The sequence below is a fragment of the Pinus tabuliformis genome, chromosome 8 (genome assembly GCF_031772625.1).
Source record: "Pinus tabuliformis cultivar Carrire ecotype Pingquan chromosome 8, CPIR1, whole genome shotgun sequence".
Taxonomy (NCBI): Eukaryota; Viridiplantae; Streptophyta; class Pinopsida; order Pinales; family Pinaceae; genus Pinus; species Pinus tabuliformis.
In genome coordinates, this window is record NC_142294.1 from 10,125,077 (window position 1) to 10,149,619 (window position 24,543).

A 24,543-nucleotide genomic window follows, 5' to 3' on the forward strand; every position below is an offset into this window, starting at 1 on the left:
GAAGAAATTTTGTATATAGATACTTTGTTGAAAAGCACATTCAAAGTCCTTAGTTGGATATCCCTCTCCAATACATTTCCAATGGAATATCGAAATTGATCTACCTCCAAAGGAATGAAGCCTAAAAACCAATTCAAAGTGTTGTAGTTCAAGCAAGATTCCAACTAGTCATGGTTCCAGCATGGGTCCCCATTGGATCAGTGACAAAGTTGATACAACTTTAGGAGGAATGGTGCTATAGTTGGCAAGTGGTGGAATGGAAAGGTCCTGGTCATGTCAACTAGTCACAAAGGGCCACATGTAAGCACTTTCAAGCTAAGAGCCCATCAACCATCAAATTGTAATGGAAATAAGCTTAGGATGAAGAGCCATGAGTAGTGAACAATAATAAGTGGGGTGGAAAGTCCCCTGGTCATAGCTCTTGGTCACCATAATATTGGTGGAAAGTTGCTAGGAATTTATCGTACTATTGGTTGAAACCTATTTTGCATGAAATTGAGAAATGGGTTGCATACATGGCATCCCAATGGAGCTAGACGATGATGATGTGGTATTATGTGAGGTTGACATATGGCAAGTGGACTTAGATTTTTTGAAAGGTGAAGTAGATGTTTAGTGGGTGGCACATGGTAGTACACGTGGAAGGTACAAATTAATAGAAGACACATGGAAAGATCTGATTAGTCAACATGGATGATAATTGGAAGGTGACATGATCCTTGGCCTCTCAGGACATCGAGGCTTCAGGGCATTTGGTCAACCAAGCAAGAGTGTTTCTTTGGTGGCCAAGATATAAGAATTAGTGTTGAGGCATAGTTAATGGGCCCATGAAGTATATGTTTGTCTATTTGTTGCAGTTCCTTCTATTGGATTATTAACCATTAGATTGAGTGTTGCGGTAAAGGGTGAAAGGGCGAGATCTTGAGATCTAAGATCATGTGCTCTTTTTCACTGGCGTATGGTCATGCACAACAAGTGCTAAGTTTGAATTATAATGGGAATGTATCACCATATAGGGGAAAGAGTTAATCCTTTCCTCTGAGATAAATGATGAACATGTGTAAGTGGTGGATTGCCATCTAATAAGTGTGGCCCTATGATCGAATATCATATATTGATTATGCCCTTGCCTCCACAACCCCCCACCCACCTCCCGCTCCTTTGTTTCAATAGTTAACAAGAGGGGGGGGGGTTTAAAATAGTGATGCTTTCCAAACCACAAATGGTTTTAATAAGGCGATCAATGGTTGTGGTGGACTCTAGACCCCCCTCCCCCTCTATGTACAAAACCACTATGAGGGGGGTCCAAAACCATTGGAATATGAAAAAATTGGTTTTCGAAATCAATAGGTGCTAGATTAGACAAGGTATAGGTGGAAATCCAGTAAATATTGACATGGCAGGTGATTCAATAAGGTGATGTGGTCCCTAACATGTGGCCATATAGAAGGGTGACAAGGGTCGCTCATATATGATGTTTTTGGGTGGCCTAGTGCTTTGGTTATGGGTGAGACATGGCACCACCCAGAGAGTGGTCCATGGAATGATGAAGTTATTTGTTAATTTACTTATGAGTTAAATTACTTCGCATTAAATTATCAATCCAGGTTCGTACACTTGTGAAGCATAGTTGCACAATATATGCTAGGAAATTGAGTTTTGATTTTAAAAGGAAAATCTAATCTATTGAAAGAATATTGAAAAACTAAAATAAAATACTAATCATGAAGATATCTAAATGAGCACATACACTTTTTAAGAAAGTAAGACACAAAGATCAATAAGAATTGATCTATGGAAAGTAGTAAATCCTAAACTAGAAAACAATGAAATTTTAGTCTATTTGAAGTGAAAATATAATTCTACTCTATGAAGAATAAATTTGATTCAATGATCTCCCATGGGACCTATTTAAACCTTGGATTCAACTGTAGAATGTTAATGAGGTTATAGAAAGTGTCGAATTCCTCAACTCATGCGTTTGAAGCAAATTTATAAAGAAAAAAATTCTAGAATTGAGAGCACATTTGGACCTATGGCTACCTTATTACTTATTTATGTAGATTTGATAGCTTTTATTTCAATATGGTGGTGTGATGATGTAAATATAAGTGCTAAATAAGTAAAAGAGAAGGTAAAAAACTGTCAATAGTGCAATTTTTGTGGCTCAACAGATGTCACCATGATGATAGCATGATGTTAGAAGAATATTTACCTTGGGTGGTTAGAGCATGGTTGCGTGACATGGTTCTATGGGTCAAAGAAATAAGCCCCCTAGGGAAAAAGTGATTGGAACTACGTCGAAATTTAAACCCTAAATCACAGGTTCGATGTATCTTTACCAAGGGTAACAACCCATGGTATTAAATTAGCTAGGCTAGTAAAATTCCTCAATTAGTTTAGTTTAGGTTATTGCACCTTAAACTGTAATATATAAATACACAGGTGATGAAGATCGTGTTTCCAAGTCTGTTGTGCACAATTGAAGACATCTTAGGTAAATTCTACTGAAAGCTATAGGGCCGAGTTTGTTTTGTGACAGGGCCAATTTTATTTTTGTTTTCTTTGTGAATACGCTGTTCACACTATCCTTGAAGGAAAAACTATAGAAGGAATGAAGGCCAAAGAGGATGTTTAGCCTATGTCAGGAATTTTATTTGAATTTTCCTGATGTATTAAAGTTTACATAAAACTAGTCAGAATTGCAAAGATCAAATTTAAGGTTGCAAATTGTTGAGATCAAAAGGGTGAACAAGATTGAAAAAGAAGGACAATTTTCATTAACCGGTTGAAATATTTATTTTGATGACTAAATGAATGGATCTAGACTAAAAACTTTATGAAACAAAGGTCCATGGTATAACTACTGGGCGTTGGTGCCTCCACTTTAGGGAGTTGGTACTTCCTTCAGGTCAGAGTCTATAAATATCTAAGAGTTGGTGTGTCCTTCAAGTGGGTGATTGTAAATTCAGGGGATGGGTGTATCCTTCTGTTTGGATAAAAAAAATTGAGGTAACTATAGGTTGCAACTTACAATAATATTCATATATAATTTTTGTGGTTTTCTCCCTTCATGGATTTCCATGTAAATCTAGTGTTTATATGTGTTTCTTATATGATTGACTATTGAATGAACTGAAATGTTAATAATTTTTAAAAATGGCCATAATAGTGATTCACCCCCTCTCAATATTATCTTGGTTTCTAACAAACTGCATGCCCCAAAAAAACATAAAACCATATATGCACACAGGCATACCATCCCAAAAATAAATCCTCGACTCACTATCCTAATTAACATTTTATACCTCATCAACCTAAGTTTCATATGTACATGTTATTTACAGTTCAAGGGTCGAGAAAGGTTGTTATGTTCCACTCCCTCTTATTTATGCATGGTGTTAGGTCCCAATAATACTAGTGATTCCCCCATTACTATTGTCATTGTATCCCTTATTGTTATTGTTGTGCCCCTATTGTCCCCATATTGTTGTTATTTTTCCCCATAGAAGCCCACTATTGTTATTTTTGTGCCCTTATATTATTATTGTTAGGTTAGCTTTGGTTAAACTGTGACCCCTTAGACTCCTATATATAGAAAGGAGGTTTTGTCATTTGAATCATCGAAGAATTGTTAATTTGTGTAATGTAAAGGAGGTTTCCCCCTCAAAGAGGCTGATTTCTAAGTCGTTGATCTATCTTTTCTATCTTTTTGTGAACTGGTGTCATAACATTTGGTATTAGAGTTTAAATTCTAGGGTTTTGCTGCTCCAAACAAGTCATTGTGGAACTATCGCTATAACCTTTTTTCTGGGACATTCAGAAGCGAAACAAAAAACCCATTGGAGCTGAAATCACTTTAAACCTCGGGTCGAAATTTCAGATATTGTCTCGCTATAGTTTCAGAGATATGATCCAAGGACATTAAAGTTTTTAGAGAATCCTGAATTATATCTCAAACAGGTGACCTGGGGAAATCATCATAATGGTTTTTTTGAGCATCAGACTGAAACTTCATAAAATGTTATAGAAAGAAGACAAACTCTAGTTTTCTGTGTATCAGTTTCAGATCCTAAGGTCAAAACAGTGACATGTGGCACTTCGTACAAGAGCGCTCTACTAAAATAGTCTATAATTAGGTCATCATTGGAGATTTGGCATAACTCTTCATTGGAGACTCCAATATTGATTAGACTTGTGGGGTTAGAAAGAGTATTCTGAGGGTTACGATAGGAAGAAATTTCAGACCTTGGAGATCCAAAATTACAGACATACAATAGATTCAATATAGAGCTCCTACAAAGTGAAAAATGGTGTTACACAGTAATTTGTCATTGTCTTCCTACCAGTCTTCCTACTGTGTCATGAGTCCAAATCATCCATGCTCATGCTCTCTAATGTTGCCAAATGACCCACTTTGCCAAAGTTTTGCTATCATCGCGACTGTTGTAAAAATAAATGTGCTGATGAGCGCTCCAAAACAGACCTAATGCGCTGCCAGCGCGGAAGTACATGTGATTCCCGCGTTGGTCGAATTTCATGAGACAACGCGTCTGTTATTTATATCTGATCGCGCTGATATGACTTTCTTTGTTATTCAGCAGCGATGTCAGTGCTCCAGTGCAGTTATGCACCTGTGATGATCCAGTCTGGGCGAGTTTGTTCTAACAGTCGGCCTTCCAGATGACTCTAGACCTAGTTGTTGGCCTTGTAAATGTCGCCCTCCCTTCTTTGGCATGTCTGTTTCGTCATTTGAGCCACCTTCCTTGGAGATAAGCTCATCCTCCCACCATTCATGGAGACTCCTTCTCCTATTTAAGCCTCCACCATTGCCATGAGCTGCTAGTTTGGAATTCATAGTGCTTGGAGTGTTGCTGCTAGTGTGTGAGCTTGATAGGTAGCTGGTGTGACAAGTGTGGGATTGCTAGAGATCTTAAGGTAGGTTGTGAAGTGTTTCTTTCTTGTGTAAACTTGTGTGAGAGAGATTTTTTGTTTTGGGAGATCTACCTTCAAGGGTGAATGCTTGAGGGACCCTCTTGAGAAGGATTTGACGTCAGAACTATGGTTGTATTCTTCTTTGTTTATTAATAATAGACGACTATCATTATGGTTCCAATCTTATTGTCTTTATGATGGTATTTGAGTTATATCCTTTCTGACTGATATATAGTTACATCTACTGGATTTTATGCTTGTGTTTGTATCGTTCTTTGCATGTGTAGGTGTCCGTGCACAAGGATCGTGAGGATTGTGACCAGCCGGAGCAAAGGAACGGGAGCATCAACTCTTCTACAAGTATTAGCATTGGAATCCAGGTAGGCCTTCATCATTGGTCTTTTATTTTGTATTAGGAACCTGCGTGTTAGCATTGTTTGATTTTTGCTAGACCTTGTTTGGACTAGTAGGGATCGCCTCTATCCACAGAGGGGATTTACCTCTACAACAATTTGGCGACTCCGCTGGGGAGTTTTACCTTGCTGTTTGATTTGTAAACTTTAGACGGAGCCTGAAGCACGGCCAGATAGCCTTCGAAACGCTATTGCTCTGCATTGGTGAAGTAGATCAAAGCCACTTCAGTCCATCTTCGGTTTGGTTTACGAACTAAACAGCTTGGAGCTAGCTTTTGTCCTTTTGTGTTCATTTTTCCTTGAGTTTGATTTTTTGCTCTCTTTTCAAAGTTTGGGGATTAGTTCTCTGTTTTTGGGTTTCCTGGTTCGGTCTGGGAAGTGCCTTGATTGTTTAAAGAGTGATTGCCTTGGTTTGGGAGTTTTTGGCTTGATTGTGGCCGTTTTTTAGCTTCATCGCGGTTTATAATAAAACAGTCGTGCTGCCATCGCATAGCCGTTTCTGTGACTTCTTGATCATCGCATTAATACACTGAACAGTCGCGACGGTTCTGAAAATCAAACCATCACGGGTAAGTCGTGTACTTCCGCGCTGACATCGCTTTGTTGCTACGCGTGGTTTCTGATCAGCGCATTGTTGCTGTGTATCACCCACGCTGATTCCTATAGAATTGAATTTCTTCAATTCTGCCTCCTGAGCCTGTTGGTCTTGCTATCCCCTGCTGTTTTCACTTGGTTTATGACTTGATTTTCATTGTCTGAAGATTGAAACACTTTCTTGTGAGTCTTGTTGAGCGAATCTTGTTTTTTGTGTCTTGTGACCTAGTTTTATCATTCCAATTTGGTTGGATCAGTTGTGCTTGGTTACTCGTTTGAAAAGGTTCGTTTGCTGCTTGCTTTTGGTTTGGTGAAACCTTCCTCTTTGCTTGCTTTTGCTTGTTTGTTTAGGTGATTGTTATTGAACCAGTCTTCACATTGTTTCGATTACTTCTCACTACCCGGACATGGATCACAGTTGTTTGAGGTCAACTGGTTCTTTTCACATTTGTTTGTTACCATTTCTCAAAAGTTTGTTTAATGCACTTTGCCATTAACAAAAAGAAAAATCTCTTTTGCTTTGAATTAGTTAATGAGAATTAGAAGCTTTTCGTTTTGATTAATGATTAAGAAAAGTTTGTGAATTTCCATTAGCTGCATTAGAGAAGATGTTTGTTGTTTTGTGATCATTTCATTTGTGTGAAAGCCTTCTAACTCTCTCGTAATTAGCGTTCATCGAATAGAATGACATGTTTTGGCATATAGTTTGCATTTAGGCATTTTTTGAGAGATTTCATACAGTAGGGCCTGAAAACCGAAACCTAATTCAAGATCAACCGTAAAATGAATTGAATGAACTTAAAAACACATTGGAACATAACACTCACTGTTTAGAGGTCTAGGCTAGAGACGTGCTTCGGCGTCGTTAAACCTAGTCACTTTTGTTTCACTTAAGGTTGGGTGATTCCTCCTTCCGTGACGCAACAAGTGGTCTAGCACGGACTTGAGCTCCCACGTACCGTCGAGTATATGGGGAGACCCCACTAGGTTATCATCCTTTATCCATAGGAAGCTGTGTCTGCCGCCTTACAAGCCGTAACGCACCAAACACAACATTCGGGAAGATTGACTGCCGTACGGGAAGTCTTTGGTTTTCATATGACTGCGAAGGTGTATATGCAGTTTTACGGATTTGTTTGGTAAACCTTTTTGCCTAGTTCTCCAGAGTAGTCACTTTTGATCCTTTTCAGACTCCTTAAACGAAAAGGCTCATCTGAGCATTTGTCACTTTGGGCTCATTAAACATTCGAAGGAGACTAGAGTCATCTTTTTGTCCTTTTCTCGACTCTTAAAACATGAAAAGGTCAAGTTGTGTCCTTGTGTCTTAAAATTTATTCGGCCGCGATTAACATTACCCGGTTAGATCTTGTGTGCGTTAATTTGAGTAGGGTCCTTTCTCATTAGATTTCCTTAGGTTTTGGTTTGAAGTTTGTCATCCTGGCTGAATCATCGATCCCGTCTCCCGTTCCAAGTGATCAAGGGTCTTCGTCTTCTGTTGCTCCTGAGGTACCGGTTGTGAGTGATACTCTCCCTGTCATCCCGAGTATCCAACCGATAAACTCTCGTGCCCCAGACGACGAGGATTACGAAATTCACTGGAACCCCATTTGGGAGCCTAACAAAGACGATATTCCTTTTACCCCTCCTGGTGTTTCGACCCCAATGTCTACCTCTCACATGGATGAGACATCTCCTAGAGTGAGTGAGACACCTGTTTTGTCGAGTATCGAAACTCCTATCCCGGCCACTTCTCCGGTACCTTCACGCTATAAGTCATTGAGGGATAATGCGGGTACTAGGATCCCTGCTTCCAGTACCATGTGGGACCTCCGTATCACTCCCACTATGGGATGTTTTTTTTCACAAGTTCACAATACACTCATCACTTCAGTTCCAACGAATCCAACTGTTTGTGTAGTGCATTCAACACTGGTTGTTAGTGCCGTTACGACATCTTCGGCTGTGACTACTGGTGCTGGTCCACCTCACGGCCAAGTGAGTAGTGGCCAACCAGCACATACACCCAAAGTTGTTCATCCTGCACAAAGTGCACCACCCTCTTCTGGTCCCGTTCCAGGAGGGGGGCCATATGATCAGTATATGCAAGCTGTCTAGGATCCGAACACGCAAGGTCCATTTTATTACTACGATTCTACTGGTCAGTTCCTTTATCTTTCCAGACCCTTGCCTACTCAACCTGTTGTTGAGGTCTCGGTACCATTATCCGTTTCTTGGGGTGCCACCACTTACCATGGGGTCCAAGCAATGCCTACACAGCTTCAGGGACCGCGTAACCAAGGCCAGCCATCTTACGCGCAAACCCCCAAGGGCAGCAATATTACGGCCAGTCTTACCCAGGGCAACCTGGGGGCCCACAAGGACAACCCTATCAGGGACAACCTTCGGCTGCTGGTGGTCCATCTTTCACTTATCTGACTCAACCTTCTGGTAATCCAGGGCAACCTGGTATCTAGCAAGGTTACCCTTCTGGACAACCAGGACAACCTTACATCCGACAAGGTCAACCTGGTGTCCAGCAAGGTTATCCCTCTGGACAAGCAGGACAAACTTATATTCAGCAAGGACAACCTGGAATCCAGCAGGGGTACCCTTCTGGGCAGGGCGGTCAACCTTACGTACAACGGGGCCAACCCACTCTCCAGCCTAGTCATCCTTCTGGACAAGCTGGTCAACCTCAAGGTCAACCGGCCGTCCAGCCTGCTCAACCATCTGTTCCGCAAGGGCAACCCTTGGTTGCACAAGGACAACCTAATACCCAGCAAGCTCGTCCTTCTGGGCAAATGGGTCCATCTCAAACCCAACTAGGACAACCTTCCAGCCAGATAGTCCAAGCTCAACCTGTTCAAGGACATCCTTCTAGGCTCCAGACTCAAATTGGTCTTCAGATGCAAGGTGGGTTGCAATCCCAACCTTCTTACCAAGCACAACCTGGTCACCAGGCTCAGTATGGAGCTCAACAACCGTATGGTTACCAACAACCCCAGGGGCAAACTCAGTTTTCCCCCTATCAAAATTATCAACAAATGCAGGTCACCCCTTATCAGAATTATCAACAACAGTATGTTGCGCCTACAAGTCAAGTTGCTAATCCATGGGGTGCTAGGGGGCAGATCCAGAGTCAACTGTCTGCTTATGGACAGAACCCCTATGGACAGAATCCCTATGGGTAGAACCCTTATGGGCCAAGCCCGTCCGGACAATGTCCATGGGGGCAACCGCCACCTGGTTGGAACTCTGGTACTACCTCTTTTCCACGGCCAAAGATGTCCTTCAATCCTCAGTTACCTTTCTTAGCAACATTGGAACTACCAGATGTGTCCAAATTGACTAATGATCCCATTCTTCATAATCCATATTGGCCACCAGTTCCAACCAAGATACCCGGTGATTGCCCGAAATTCGATGGCAAAGCTGGCTAGGACCCTCAAGCCCATGTCATGAACTATCACCTTTGGTGCTCATTGGTGGGCTACAGTATTGTAGCAATAATGCTACAACTCCTGGAACTCCCTTCTTTAATTTTATCAACCCGGTAGTTCGTAACAAACTTGGAAGCGACGGTGCTGTATGCACAAGTACTAGCTCTTGCCGCAACTGTTACTTGGTCAGCTGGCACAAGTCCACTAGGAGCTTAAGCCAACTTCTATGAGTTCTTAGAAGAAGCTTTTTAATTGATGGATGAAAGCTAACTCGAAGGAAGCTAATCTAATTGCAAAAAGAAACTGAAAGCCAAAAAGAAACGCAAACCCTAGCAAACCCTAATTCTACCAGCTAGTCCTACTGATGCAAAGGAGAGAATGCAAACTACGAAAAGAGATGCCATTACTTCTAGGAAGGTAAAATGCATGTGTCTAAGTTATCACTATCTGAAGAAAACATCTTTTTGTATTTTTGATTAAGTTATTAGAATTATCATGCATGTGCTTTTAACTGGCTTTTCACTGTGCAGAGGTGGATCAAGGAGGAGAAATGCATGGAAGAGGTCAGGAAGGTACAAAGAGGGTCTAAGGGATCCCTAACATTCTTTCCGAGAGTTTCACAAAGTCTGGATGCCATGCAACCGTGTTTATGAACTTCTACAGGAAGTCTGCAGGGGTTTCTACAGGATGTTCTGTAATTCTTCTACAGGATGTTTCGAAATGGGATTTTGGAGCATGGATGGAGGGAAAAAGATGGAGGAATGAGTATGGAGGTGAAATAGAGGTGTGAAGAGGTCTAGGACTTGGTGGATGAGGCTAAGGAGCGATTGGATTTGTTCAAGGATGGATGAAATGATGTTGCACAAGAAGATGAGAATCATGGCAAAGTAAGCGGATGAGGCAAATGTAAGGTAAGGGTTATAAGTGAAGGGTGAAGTAGGTAGGTTGGATGGAGTATGGGCAGGTAAGGAAGGATAACAGGTCCTTTGCAAGTGGTTTTTCAAACTGAACAAACAAAGACATGCAAGAAAACAAAGATCTAGTTATAAAACCTATGACCTAGTTACTTCACTCTAATTTGACCTAACAACAAAAGGAAATGAATAGAAGTTTATTTGCAGTGAAACCATGTGAAACAACTATGAAACTAAGTGATCATAAACCTAAACATGCATCCAAACTGATATCAAGTTCTACGAACGAGATTCAAACACTAATGATTGCATGGTGAAGCAAAGAAAGTGTTTTTGTTTGGGACAACATGGTTACTTCAACTCCAGCCCCTGATCCAATAAGGAAGAGGTGAAACCAAAAGCGTTTTCTGACCCTTTTTTGGAGCTTTTTCCTGTTATTATCCTACCAATATATTCTAAACATAAACAGCTACTTTAACCATCAAAAGAAATCTAAATAACGAAGCAAGATCTAAATCTAAATAGCAGATTTTATTTTAAGAACGCAGAAAACACATAAAGATAAACGAAGGAGGTACTGGGCGCTTGAGATGGGCCCAACCCCAAGAGCTACAGCCTCCCAAGAGAGATTTAGAGCTGGTGCAAAGCTGGATTCATCTTTATTGATCAAGAAATGAAGAGTTACATCAAAACTGTCCACAAGAAGGACTTGAAAATGAGCTGAAAGCAAAGCTAATATATTGCATAAAAATCGAAGTACAAACTAGCTAACTAATGGCTGCAAAATGACTAACCACTAGCTACTATCTACTGGCTAACTAGCTAACATCCACTGGCTAACCAAAATGAGGCCCTAAGCCTTCTTATTTATACAAATTGAGGACCCCAACAGTCCTCCTAAACTTTAGGGACTCGGCTGCCCAAGACTTGTAGTTAACAGCAGTCCCACTTGACTTGCTTGGCTGCCCTTGTGCTGATTGATTTGGTGGCCCTTGAACTCCGAGCTGATGGTGGAGAATTAGAGGTAAGGGCCCATAAATAAAGGGGACACCTTCCTACAAATCCTCTCCCTTGTTCTCCCACGAATTTGGCTGCCAAGTGCTCATTAAGACCTTCAATTTTGTCTCCAAATTGACCAAAAAGGCTACACAAAGCACACATTAGACTTGTTGGCATAATGACTAACCCAATTCACTCTATTAGCATAAATATAATTAAAAACATGCAATAAACTAATGAGAATGGTGGATTAAGTCAAATTAGGAGGTTGAATGAGCCCAAATAATTATCCATTTTTGGGGCTCATCATCACCCCCCTACTGAAAGTGTTGCTCATCCTCTGAGCAACCAATCTCTCTCCTCATCTTTGATGGCCCTGGTGGCCTCCTTGTCATGCCAAGCTTCTAAAGTGATGTCCTCTTTTCTGTCATGAAACCATGCTTCTTTGCTTCTTCCCACTGCATGTTCCTTTTCCTAGTGAATTCTCAGCCTTGGTATGATTGTGCAAGTATATTCAATCTAATGGCGGCAATGGTGGTGAAAGGATATGAAACCAGTGGAGGATGGAAAAAAAGAGTGTTTGCATGCCTCCTCAACAGACTTCAAGCTTCCAATCCCTCTCCATAATTGATTCTGGCCTGCCCAAAGGCTTATACAGGATGTTTCTGTTAAAAATACAGAACTTCCTGTAGAAAGTCCTATAGCTTCCTGTAGAACTGTCTCAGCTTCCTGTAGAACTGTCTTTGAGTCCATCATCTTGATTTTCTCTCTCTAGGTGAAGGATTTTAGCTTCCTCATTCACAGATGATGGATCTCTTTGAAGGAGACTCTTCCTTTTGTTTAGCTGTGGTGTCCTCAATTGTAATTGGCTCCTCTGACTGTGGCTAGGGTCTGCCAGCTTTTATCCACATGCTCCTTCTTGCCTTAAAGTACATGGAAGGCTCCCTTTTTTGCTTCCCTTTTTGCTTTGGAGATGTGCTTAGGGCATCTAGCACTGCTACCACCTCCCTGGCCAAAATCTCAGGCGATTTCTCCCTTTGCTGCTCCGTTTCCAGACTTCCTGTAGAAAGTCTTGTGTCAACTGTTTTCTGGCTTCCTGTAGAAAGTGTCTTCACTGTTTTGGTCTGCGTGGCTGGGGGTGTCTTCCCTTTTAATTTTGGTGTGGTTGCCTTGGTTTTGTCTTCACTTGTTTGGACTTTTTCAGTCCTCTCTGCCCTGCTTTGCAATTGTTTCTTCCGGGGTGTTTGTGTCTTTATCTCACCTGCAGCTTTGGCCTCAACAGCTTGTCCTGTTTCTTGCTTTTCCTGTGGCTTCTCCTGTGATTTTTCCTATGATGGTCTTCCCTGGGTTTTCTTACCCTTAGCTTTCTTCCCCTCTATTTTCCTCTCTGCCTCGATGTGCTCCGGGTCCTTGCTGCTGGATGAGGTGAACTCTTCGGCCAGAGTCTGGATGTCATCACCCTTGGACATATTGTGGAAAAACTCCCAAGAAATAGGGACAGTATAAGTATGGAGAGCATCTTCTACAAGGAGCTTGATAAGCCCATGATGGGCCAGCTGGTCTGGTGTTTCCTCCTTCAGTTTCGTGCTACACTTAACCAATGACTATATGAGGAAGTATGTAATGCTCAATTTTTGTTTTGAGGGCAAATCCATCGTGTGCCTGAGCTCTGTTAACAAGCGGAAGTGATAACCATACACAATGCTTAATCGCCATTCACAGGTAATATATTTCACAATTTGAAGGCCGAATTCACCCCAAAATGGTTGTAGGCTAGCTCTCTGGACCCCATTTTTATCCTCTGAATACTGCTCTTCTGGTAGGAAGAATTCCTTTTTGGCTTTTTTTTGGCCCAACTTCCTTTCCTCCTTATCCCAGGGCATCTCCAATGGCAATCCAGTGATCCGGCTAATGAGTTCATAGGTAAATAGTCCTACCACCTCAGGAGTTTCCCTCAACTTCTTGGAGTCTGAGTGTTCCTTTCTGATAAACCCTCCAAGCATGGTGAAAACACCCTATTTTTGGCTTGATCTCTGGTTAAGGTGGAAATTCGGATGTGATTTTTCTTCTTGGTTCTTATGACAGAGTTTCATCACTGTGTAGATCTCTCCTCTCACCACTTCTCGGGTTATAATACTGCTGTTGCCCCAAAACTCGATTGATCAACAAGAATTAAGCTCTCACAGACATAGTGCAGAGCTAATTTTTACACCAACCATGTAACAGTTGCAAAACAGAGATTGGATATGTGCACAGGTGAGTGTTACAATGGTTTATCGCTTCCAACAGAGGAATTTCTTAATAGGAACTGTGGAAGAGAATTTGACGCAGAACCAATTGAAACATTCCGTGTAACACACAGGAAAACTGCTATTCTAGATTCACAGGAAGACTTTGTTCCATATTTTCTTATTCAAAAACAACTTTAATTCGCCACCTTTTAGATGTATCATGCATGGGAGAGTGTTTTCAAGCCTGCCTCTCTCGGAACTCCAAATTTGACGCAGAAAGTCCAAGTTTCTCTGCTCCGGAAGGCTATGCTGTATTTCCTGTAGAACGCCACTGTGCCTCTAAGCGAGCCCGATACGCAACAGAATCTCGAAGACAGGTAGAAAACCCGATGGAGGACGACTAGTTAACAGCTTGTGGGAGCAGACGACGCGTACTTCGGCTAAGAACGTTGCAGGTGCAAATGAATCAGCGGGTAGTGAGAGTCAGCCGAGCCTGTTTTTCAATTACAGCGTGATTCGTGGTGAGGAAGTGAAGTGGCCAGGCATACGTGGCCACATGCAGACTACAGTGCTATCATGAACTGCATGTTCTCTTCTGGATCAATTGTACTAGAGTTCAAAAAGCCAACACTTCCTGTTTTTTTTTTAATTTTCACATCAGTCACCTGTCCACATGTACTGCGTGACTGTCGGCTGAGTGCTAGAGAAGACAATCAGCTTAACCTTGCTAATTCGTGGCCTAATCCCACCATTCCATTAATTTATGCCGTTTTTAAATTAAATTTGTGCAATAGAAGAACGAGTTTCAGTCACATACCTCGAAGTCGAATGGCTGCTGTGAAGCTTTTTGCTGCTGCATGCTCATATTCTGCTGCTGCATGCTTGGATCCTTTGGTTGCATGAGGGCTTGGTTGATGATTTTTGATTGTTTTTCCTTGTGCAGGTGTCCTCTGGCCAGATCTAAGCTCCAGGCAATTGTTTCCACGTTCAAATCTGCATGTTCAAGCTGCTGCTGCTGCATTGTCACAGAACCAGAACTTGTTTTCGCCATTGCTCCCAAACGGTAAACCGGATTGATCTGAAACTTGCTGAGCATGTTCCTATCATCATTATGCATCTCCCATAGCAAAATCGTGATCAATGGATGCACGGATTTCGAGAAAAATGGAAAATGGCTGAAGATTTCAGAGATCGATTTCTCGGAAACCGTGCATCGGAATCGGCTGAAACTGCTTGGGTAGGTTACTATCACTCACATGCATATCCCCATGAAACAGGTTTTGAAACGGATGCACGGATATGGAGAAAATGCAAAAATGGCTGATGGTGATGGAGGCTGATTTCTTGGAAACCGTGCACCGGAACGGCATGAAACTACTCAGGCATGTTGTCATCACCCTTGTACAATTCCCCATAAAACGGTTTGTCAAATGGATGCATGGTTTTCAAGTTATGGCAAAAACAAATTCTGTTCTATGTGTTTTTGCTTCAAGGCACTTTGCATTTTTGTTGCATGGTATGAAAAAATGAATTTTGGCTGTGATGCAGGTATGGAGATGATGGAGGAGGAGTTGGAAGATTGCATGAGGACTTCTGAACCCTTGAGGAAGCTACCATGTTCGCCAAACCACTTTTTGAAATCCATGTCTAGTTTCCCACAATTTCTACAGGAAGTTCCTGTAGAAGCACAATGAGAAGCACAATGAGGTGGAAAACATTATGGAGAAAGGCAAGGGATGGACACACAAGTGCTTGTAGGCCTAATCAACAGATTCCCACCATCAGATTCAATTTTAGACTTGAATTTGGTTCGTCCAAAGGTTCTACAGGATGTTTCTTGTAGAAATACAGAGCTTCCTGTAGAAGGCACAAGAAAAATTCCTTTAACCTTGATTTGAGTGCTCCTCCTGTCATGAAACGTCCTTCTTGCAACCTGCAATTAGCCAATGGAATTAGTTTTATTTTTCTTTTTCTTTTTCTCTTCTTTTTTTTTTTGAAAAACAACTAGGGCGCCTCATGGAGGTTTTCACCCTAATTGCCTGCCCTGGGCACCTCTAAGGAAGGTTTTCACCCAGGGATCTTATTCCCTTTTTATTTTCTCTTCTTTCCAACCCATTGACCGCCTCATGGAGGTTTTCAATCAATGAGCCAATCTAAGGCGCCTCCGAGGAGGTTTTCACCTTAGATTTTTATTTTTCTCTTATTTCCATTTTTTTTCATTTCTTTTTTCTTTTTTTTTTCTCTACCCTACCCTACTTGAAAAACAAAATCATTTTCAAGTATAAGAATACTTCCAATGGAGCCATGTGCACATCGAGATTAGAGAAAAAATGATGTGAAGGCTCGAAATGCATGCTTGGACAACTATCCGGACTTTAGAGACCAAATGATCTGACTTTGAAGGGATCAAACATAGCTGAGGAAGAGAGTACCGCTGCAACTTAGTGACCTTCAGAAACCATCTCTCAATATAGCTTTGATATCCATGGTCCTTTTGCTGATCTGGATCATTCTTCATGTCACCTTCTATCATGACCTTCTCATCTTCCTCTTTTTGTTGATCTTCCCCTTGAGTACATGGAGGATTTGATGGTAACCATGAGGGAACTCTCTCGATCTCTGATTCTGATCTCTTCTCTTCATCAAGTGCAGCCCATGGTTCTTTGATCTCCTCTTTGGAATCTTCTTTTTCCTTTGGTCCTTCAATGTTGTCAATATAATCTCTATTTTGCAACACTCTTCCTGAGCTTTGGTGAACATCATTGAGCTCAAAAGGAGTCATTTGCACATGTTGTGCCTCGGCTTTACAATTGGGTTGAGCTACTCCATTGTATGGCTTTGGAAATGGTACGGGTAGTTGAGTGGAGGTGTGAAATTGAGATGGAGATGGATGGGGTTGTGGTTGGGTAGGCATTTGGGGTTGCCTTGGTGGAGGAGGAGGTGATGGTTGCGGTTGAGCAGGTGGTGGAGGAAAATGAACGGGATGAGAGTTGTACTGGGGCCTCCACTCCTGATAAGGTGCATTCCACTGAGGCTGTGGCTGAGCATAAGAGTGAAATGAATGAGCAACTGGTTGGGCATAACATGGATCTGTGAAGGAACAAGGAGGAGGCGTGAACCAGGAAGGATGAGTAGGGGGACCTCAAGAAGGCATGAAAGTGGCTTGACAAGGGTCATAATAGGTCTCGGATGTCCCTTGCAGTTCATGCTGGTAAGATCTAGGTCTAGGCGGCTTCCTTTGGTTCATATGATAGAGTGGTTTAGTGGCTCCTTTAACTCTTTGATATGCAACTTTAAGTCCAGGCAAGGAAGGGCACTGATTCGTAGGATGGTATTCTTCACAGAAAAAACACACTTCTAGGGAGTGCATTGGACATTTGTTCCTAGGATGCTTTCTAGTGCACCTAGGACAAAAGATGAACAAAGCCCTCTTGGCTTCCTCTTGCTTCTTTTGGATCCACAGGGTATCCAATTGCATGGCAAGAAACTGCCTCATATCACTCTTGAAATCTTCTATCTGATCTTCAAATTCGTCTTTGGACAAGGGACTGCTCCCAACATTTCTGCTTGTAGCCATTTGCTCCAAAGGAATGGTTTCTTCTTCTTCTCCCCTTGAGGTTCTTCAAATATGTCTTGCTGTCCACCTAAGGGTTCTTTAATCACAGCCATCGAAGAAGAGAGAGAAGGTTGGCTATGTGAAGCAGTGGGGGTGTTGTGCAATCATTTTTCTAACTTATCTCTACTCCTACAAGGCATGAAATGAAATATTTTTGGTTGATTTTTGCTTTTTTCTACTTCTACCTGCAAAACTGAAATAGATTGAACTACAACTAACTATCTTGCTAAAATGAAAATGCGGAATTGAAATGAAAGCAGGAAAGGACTAATCTATTTTGCTCAAATGAAATTGCAGGAATGAAATGCTAGTCTACGCTTGTGGAATTGAAATGCTAATCTACGCTTGCAGAAATGAAATTGCGGAATTGAAATGCTAATCTATGAAAGCGGTAAATACTAACCTACTTTTGCATAAACGAAATTGCATAATGGAAATGAAATAAACTACTTAGCAGAAGATTGTAGTGGAAAATAGAAGAAAAGCGACAATCACCAATACTCTGACGCTTCCCCGGCAACGGCGCCAAAAAGATGGTGGGCTCTAGTATTGTAGCAATAATGCTACAACTCCTGGAACTCCCTTCTTTAATTTTATCAACCCGGTAGTTCGTAACAAACTTGGAAGCGACGGTGCTGTATGCACAAGTACTAGCTCTTGTCGCAACTGTCACTTGGTCAGCTGGCACAAGTCCACTAGGAGCTTAAGCCAACTTCTATGAGTTCTTAGAAGAAGCTTTTTAATTGATGGATGAAAGCTAACTCGAAGGAAGCTAATCTAATTGCAAAAAGAAACTGAAAGCCAAAAAGAAACGCAAACCCTAGCAAACCCTAATTCTACCAGCTAGTCCTACTGATGCAAAGGAGAGAATGCAAACTACGAAAAGAGATGCCATTACTTCTAGGAAGGTAAAATGCATGTGTCTAAGTTATCACTATCTGAAGAAAACATCTTTTTGTATTTTTGATTAAGTTGTTAGAATTATCATGCATGTGCTTTTAACTGGCTTTTCACTGTGCAGAGGTGGATCAAGGAGGAGAAATGCATGGAAGAGGTTAGGAAGGTACAGAGAGGGTCTAAGGGATCCCTAACATTCTTTCCGAGAGTTTCACAAAGTCTGGATGCCATGCAACCGTGTTTATGAACTTCTACAGGAAGTCTGCAGGGGTTTCTACAGGATGTTCTGTAATTCTTCTACATGATGTTTCGAAATGGGATTTTGGAGCATGGATGGAGGGAAAAAGATGGAGGAATGAGTATGGAGGTGAAATAGGGGTATGAAGAGGTCTAGGACTTGGTGAATGAGGCTAAGGAGCGATTGGATTTGTTCAAGGATGGATGAAACGATGTTGCACAAGAAGATGAGAATCATGGCAAAGTAAGCGGATGAGGCAAATGTAAGGTAAGGGTTATAAGTGAAGGGTGAAGCACGTAGGTTGGATGGAGTATGGGCAGGTAAGGAAGGATAACAGGTCCTTTGCAAGTGGTTTTTCAAACTGAACAAACAAAGACATGCAAGAAAACAAAGACCTAGTTATAAAACCTATGACCTAGTTACTTCACTCTAATCTGACCTAACAGCAAAAGGAAATGAACAGAAGTTTATTTGCAGTGAAACCATGTGAAACAACTATGAAACTAAGTGATCATAAACCTAAACATGCATCCAAACTGATATCAAGTTCTACGAACGAGATTCAAACACTAATGATTGCATGGTGAAGCAAAGAAAGTGTTTTTGTTTGGGACAGCATGGTTACTTCAACTCCAGCCCCTGATCCAATAAGGAAGAGGTGAAACCAAAAGCGTTTTCTGACCCTTTTTTGGAGCTTTTTCCTGTTATTATCCTACCAATATATTCTAAACATAAACAACTACTTTAACCATCAAAATAAATCTAAATAACAAAGCAAGATCTAAATCTAAATAGAAGATTTTATTTTAAGAACGCAGCAAACACATAAAGATAAACGAAGGAGGTACTGGGCGCTTGAGATGGGCCCAACTCCAAGAGCTACAGCCTCCCAAGAGAGATTTAGAGCTGGTACAAAGCTGGATTCATATTTATTGATCAAGAAATGAAGAGTTACATCAAAACTGTCCACAAGAAGGACTTGAAAATGAGCTGAAAGCAAAGCTAATCTATTGCATGAAAATCGAACTACAAACTAGCTAACTAATGGCTGCAAAATGACTAACCACTAGCTACTATCTACTGGCTAACTAGCTAACATCCACTGGCTAACCAAAATGAGGCCCTAAGCCTTCTTATTTATACAAATTGAGGACCCAAACAGTCCTCCTAAACTTTAGGGACTCGGCTGCCCAAGACTTGTAGTTAACAGCAGTCCCACTTGACTTGCTTGGCTGCCCTTGTGCTGATTGATTTGGTGGCCCTTGAACTCTGAGCTGATGGTGGAGAATTCGAGGTAAGGGCCCATAAATGAAGGGGACACCTTCCTACAAATCCTTTCCCTTGTTCTCCCACGAATTTGGCTACCAAGTGCTCATTAAGACCTTCAATTTTGTCTCCAAATTGACCAAAAAGGCTACACAAAGCGCACATTAGACTTGTTGGCATAATGACTAACCCAATTCACTCTATTAGCATAAATATAATTAAAAACATGCAATAAACTAATGAGAATGGTGGATTAAGTCAAATTAGGAGGTTGAATGAGCCCAAATAATTATCCATTTTTGGGGCTCATCACTCATCAAACTCGTGGTTTGATGATTCCATCTGGCTCCGCCTCTTCCAAAGGACTCTCATCGGCTCGGCCGCTAAATGGTATATTGAGTTGAATCGCGGATCCTTTCAAGATTTCAACTCGTTGGCAATGGCATTCCTAACTCACTTTCAGTTTCCCATTCGGTATGAGACAGGGACGCATCTCCTTACGTCTCTCAAATAGGACACGACCACGCATATATCCGATCATATACATGAATGGAGATGGCGTCGTCGTTTGATCAAGTTCTCGATTCCTGATCGGCTCCTAACCGATGGGTTTACAACCTCCTTTGTCCCTGCGATCGCGCGAGACATTGCTATGGGAGCTTGTGTAACTGAAGAGCAAGCTATCGCGTGTGCTTAGTATCTCGACTTAGTTTATTCTCAGTCAGGTACTCTATATGATTATTTGCCAGACGCCCCGAGACCCGGAACATCCAAAGCTCCGCCAAAGCCATCTGTTGACGGTGTTATTGGCTCTGTAAACGCATCTTCAAAGAAATCATCTGCGAACCCTGGGAAGCAAAAACCGAATGCTCCTAGCGAAAACACTTCTCAGGGTCAATCTAATTCTGGAAATACTTCCGAGCTTAACACCGTCCAGTCCACCACGGCAGATAAATCCTCGAAAGGAAAGAAGAAAGGGAAAGCCAAGAATAAATCCAAATAGCCCAGACAGGACTCCCTTAAACCTCCACCCGAGGAAGGAGCCAAACGTAAACCTAAGTATCCTTGTCTTATCTGTGATGAGGATCACTATACTAAAGACTGCCCCAGGTGGTACGAAGTTAGTTGATTGTTGAAAGGTGCTCCTGGGACTCCTGCTGTGCTTAAAGAACCTTTCCCTTCACAACAAACTCAAATGGTGGCAGATCCATCACAACCCTCTTCTTCATTTGGCTCTCAAGTATTTATGGCTGGGACAATTCCCGTCCACATCACTACTCGAGTAAAAGAATATCCGTTGCATGTCGGGAAAGAGCCTGAGGTCTCCTCTAGTGCTCCTTCATCCAGTTCTGGTCCACTCCATATCGAGAGACCTAGCACTGAGATGCCTATCCGACCCCCTCCGAAAGGTGTACTCCGGAAATCTTCTTACAACCCTAATTCTCGTGCTTCCCAGCACTACAGCATCGTTGAGGACTTAGCTCAGGCTTCGTCTGCTATGTCTGCCTTAGAAGTGCTCCAAAGCTGCCCCTCCTAGAGGAAGTCCTTGCTATCGGCCATCGGTGGCATAGACCCGGCTGACTCGGATCTGATTTCTTTTGACCTCGAGGGCCATACGGCGAGACTGCCTCACATAATCGCTTTCCTCATACAAGTCATTATCAACACTAAAATGATTCATCGTACAGTCATTGATGAAGGTGCTTCAACTTGCATCATGTCTGTTGCATGTTGGAAAGCTATTGGTTCTCTGACGCTGAGCCAGTCTCCTACAACATTGGAAGCCTTTGACGGAAGAGAATCCCGTCCTTATGGTATCCTCCAACGATTGCCCATCTCTTTGGAAGGGAAGACGGTCAAAGTGGAGGTCGAAGTTTTCGATGCTAATCTTACCTACAACCTCCTCCTCGGACGTAGCTGGACATACGCCATGCAAGCCGTGGCTTCCTCCCTTTTCCGTTTCATTCGTTTCCCTCATCAAGGGAAGATTGTCACCATGGACCAGCTCTCCTTCTTCGCCTCCTCTTCCGAAGGCAACGTGCCTTTCGTGGAGCATACCTCCAAGTCATGTGAAAGTGTGGGAGACGGACTCTTTAAAGATCCCACCCTGATGGGTGTCTTTTCCCTCCCACCTCCTAATCTCGCTCCTATTAATATGATTTCCGTGCGCTCTGATCCGTGGGTCCTTCCTCCCGCTAATCAGATAGAATCTTGGGGCGATATGATGCCGTTGAGTCCTGCCGAGCTCAACTATGTTGAAAACGTTGCTGCATCGGCTCCCCCTCCCGAACCTGCTACTCCGAGCAGTGTTCCCGACTCGTACGTTCATTCCCCTTGGCTTGGAGATGACGCTACTTCAGATCCATTAAAGGAAATATTTCCTTCTGATGAAGCCATTATAGAGACCATGTCTCTTGAGGAACCTCCTTGGTTTGATCATCACCACCATTCCTCGTTCCTCCCTGCCCATCAGGAAATGATCGCCTGTCTTGAACGGTTTGCTTCTTGTATCCCATTTCAGCCCCTTCAAACACCTATTCAAGTTTATCAAGTGTCCTCTGAAGGCAATATGGGAAACATTATGCAGACCCAACCCATCGATATCTCTGCGAAACCAGGGGTTGTCAAGCATATTCACATTGGAGCCACTTGTACTCCAGAGGAAATTCAGCTCTACACCGATCTTTTCCGCGAATTTCAGGATGTCTTCGCTTGGTCCTACGAAGAAATGCCCATCATTGACCCTAGTATAGTGGTGCATGAGATACCTACGTATCCGAGTGCTAAGCCTGTTTGTCAATGTCTATGCCCCGTGGACCCCTGAAAGGCTGCAGCCATTAAAGCAGAAGTTGAAAAGCTTCTCAAGGCTGGTTTCATTTACCCCATTCCACTTATGGATTGGGTTTCTAATATTTTCCCTATGAACAAAAAGCAGGGTACCATTCGAGTATGTGTTGATTATAGTGACATCAACCGCGCCTGTCCTAAGGATAACTTCCCCACACCCTTCATCGATCAGCTTATTGATGAGTGTGCAGGAAGCGAAATCTATTCATTTATGGATGGTTTTTCTGGGTATAACCAGATCAATATTGCGCCCGTTGATCAGCATAAGACTGCTTTTATCTATCCTTGGGGCACTTTGGCTTACAAGAAGCTCCCTTTCAGTTTGAAGAATGCCAGTGCTACCTTCCAACGTGCAATGTCCTATGCTTTTCATGACATCCGTCACATTGTACAACCATATCACGGATCACGGGAAGCATTTCCGTAATCACATGATGACCGAACTGACAACCCAACTAGGCTTACGACGTGATAGTTCGACCCCGTACTATCCTCAATCCAATGGCCAAGTTGAAGCCGTTAACAAGATTTTGGTTACGATGCTTCAACGTACTGTTGACATGCATAAGTCTAATTAGCATCTGATGTTGTTTCCCGCCTTGTGGGCCTACCGAACCTCTGTGAAGGATGCCACCGGTTTCACTCCATTTCAACTAGTTTACGGACTGGAGGCTACCCTTCCTATAGAATGCGAAATCCCTTTGTTAAAAATAGCCGTCGAGTTGCTTCCCAACACTACTCCGGTAGAGGAACGGCTTCTTTACCTAGAACGGCTAGACGAGACTCGTCGCCTAGCCTCTCTAGCTATCGAAGCACAAAAGAAGAGAGTTAAAACTCACTTCAACCATACCATCCATCCTCGTTCCTTTGTTGAGGGAGATCTGGTCCTGTTATACAACCAAGCAAATGACAAGCTGGGGGCAGGCAAACTCGAGCCTATGTGGCTAGGCCCTTATATTGTAAAGAAAGTTTTGCAGAAAGGGGCATATGAGCTAGTTGACTACGAAGGTAATCGTCTTGATAAGCCCCGTAATGGGCTGTACTTGAAAAAGTACTATGCATGATTCCATGCACTTTGATTTATACATGCATGTGTTTTAGCAAGTGTGTGTGTGTGTGTTTTCATGTTTTTGGCTTGGTGTGAAGGCGTAATTGCCCCTTATTGTGTTTTTGCTTCATGTGCAGATGTCGGGTGCACCTTATGTTGGTTTCGTTGATGGTGCTTGCCGCAACACTCACAATTTGTCCTCTGCGGCGTGGGTGATCTATGATCCTCACGGTGGGTTGATAGATCTTCAAGGTGTGTGTTTAGGCTGTACTACAAACAATGTCGCTGAATATAGTGCTGTGATTGAATTATTAGCCGAGGCAATTAATCTCAATATTGGTTGTTAACCTGGACTCTCAACTTGTCGTCCATTAGCTCAATGGGCATTATTCCATCAGAGACCATCACATTTTAAGGTTGTATTTACGTGTTAAATTGTTGGAAAGGAATTTTCATTTTATCACATATCAGCATATTCCACGACGATTAAACACATTATCTGATGCATTGGCTAATCATGTATTAGATAGACATTTGCGTAATTTATAATCAAAACATCATACAAGCAAGCACATAAAAGCACAATAATAAACCATAAGAATATGTATATATATATATATATATATATATATATATATATATATATATATATATAATATATATATATATATATATATATATATATATATATATATATATATATATATATATATATATATATATCGTGTGGTGCACCAAGGCGCTAAAAAATAAGTGTATATGTCTAGATAGGGCCTATGTTCTCGGTACATCTGAGATACATGTCTCTCAAAAAACCACCAGTAGGAAATAAAGACCTAGATATCTACTGTGGTGGGTTGTGCTCTCTATAATCCGCAGCCGCTCGTGCCACCCGCCTCAAAAGGTTGTGCATCCTAGGTTCTACTCCCACTGTATGGATCTGAGATGCTATGGGGACCTCCTCTATCCCCTGGTAATCTGGAATCCCTGACAGCAAGCCCTCGAGGTTCCGTATCACGGTCTCCATTGTATCATCTCCCGGAGGAGCCAGGGCCAGAGCTCCAATGCCCTGTGCATCCCTCCGCGCCTCTGGGGCCAGGCCAAG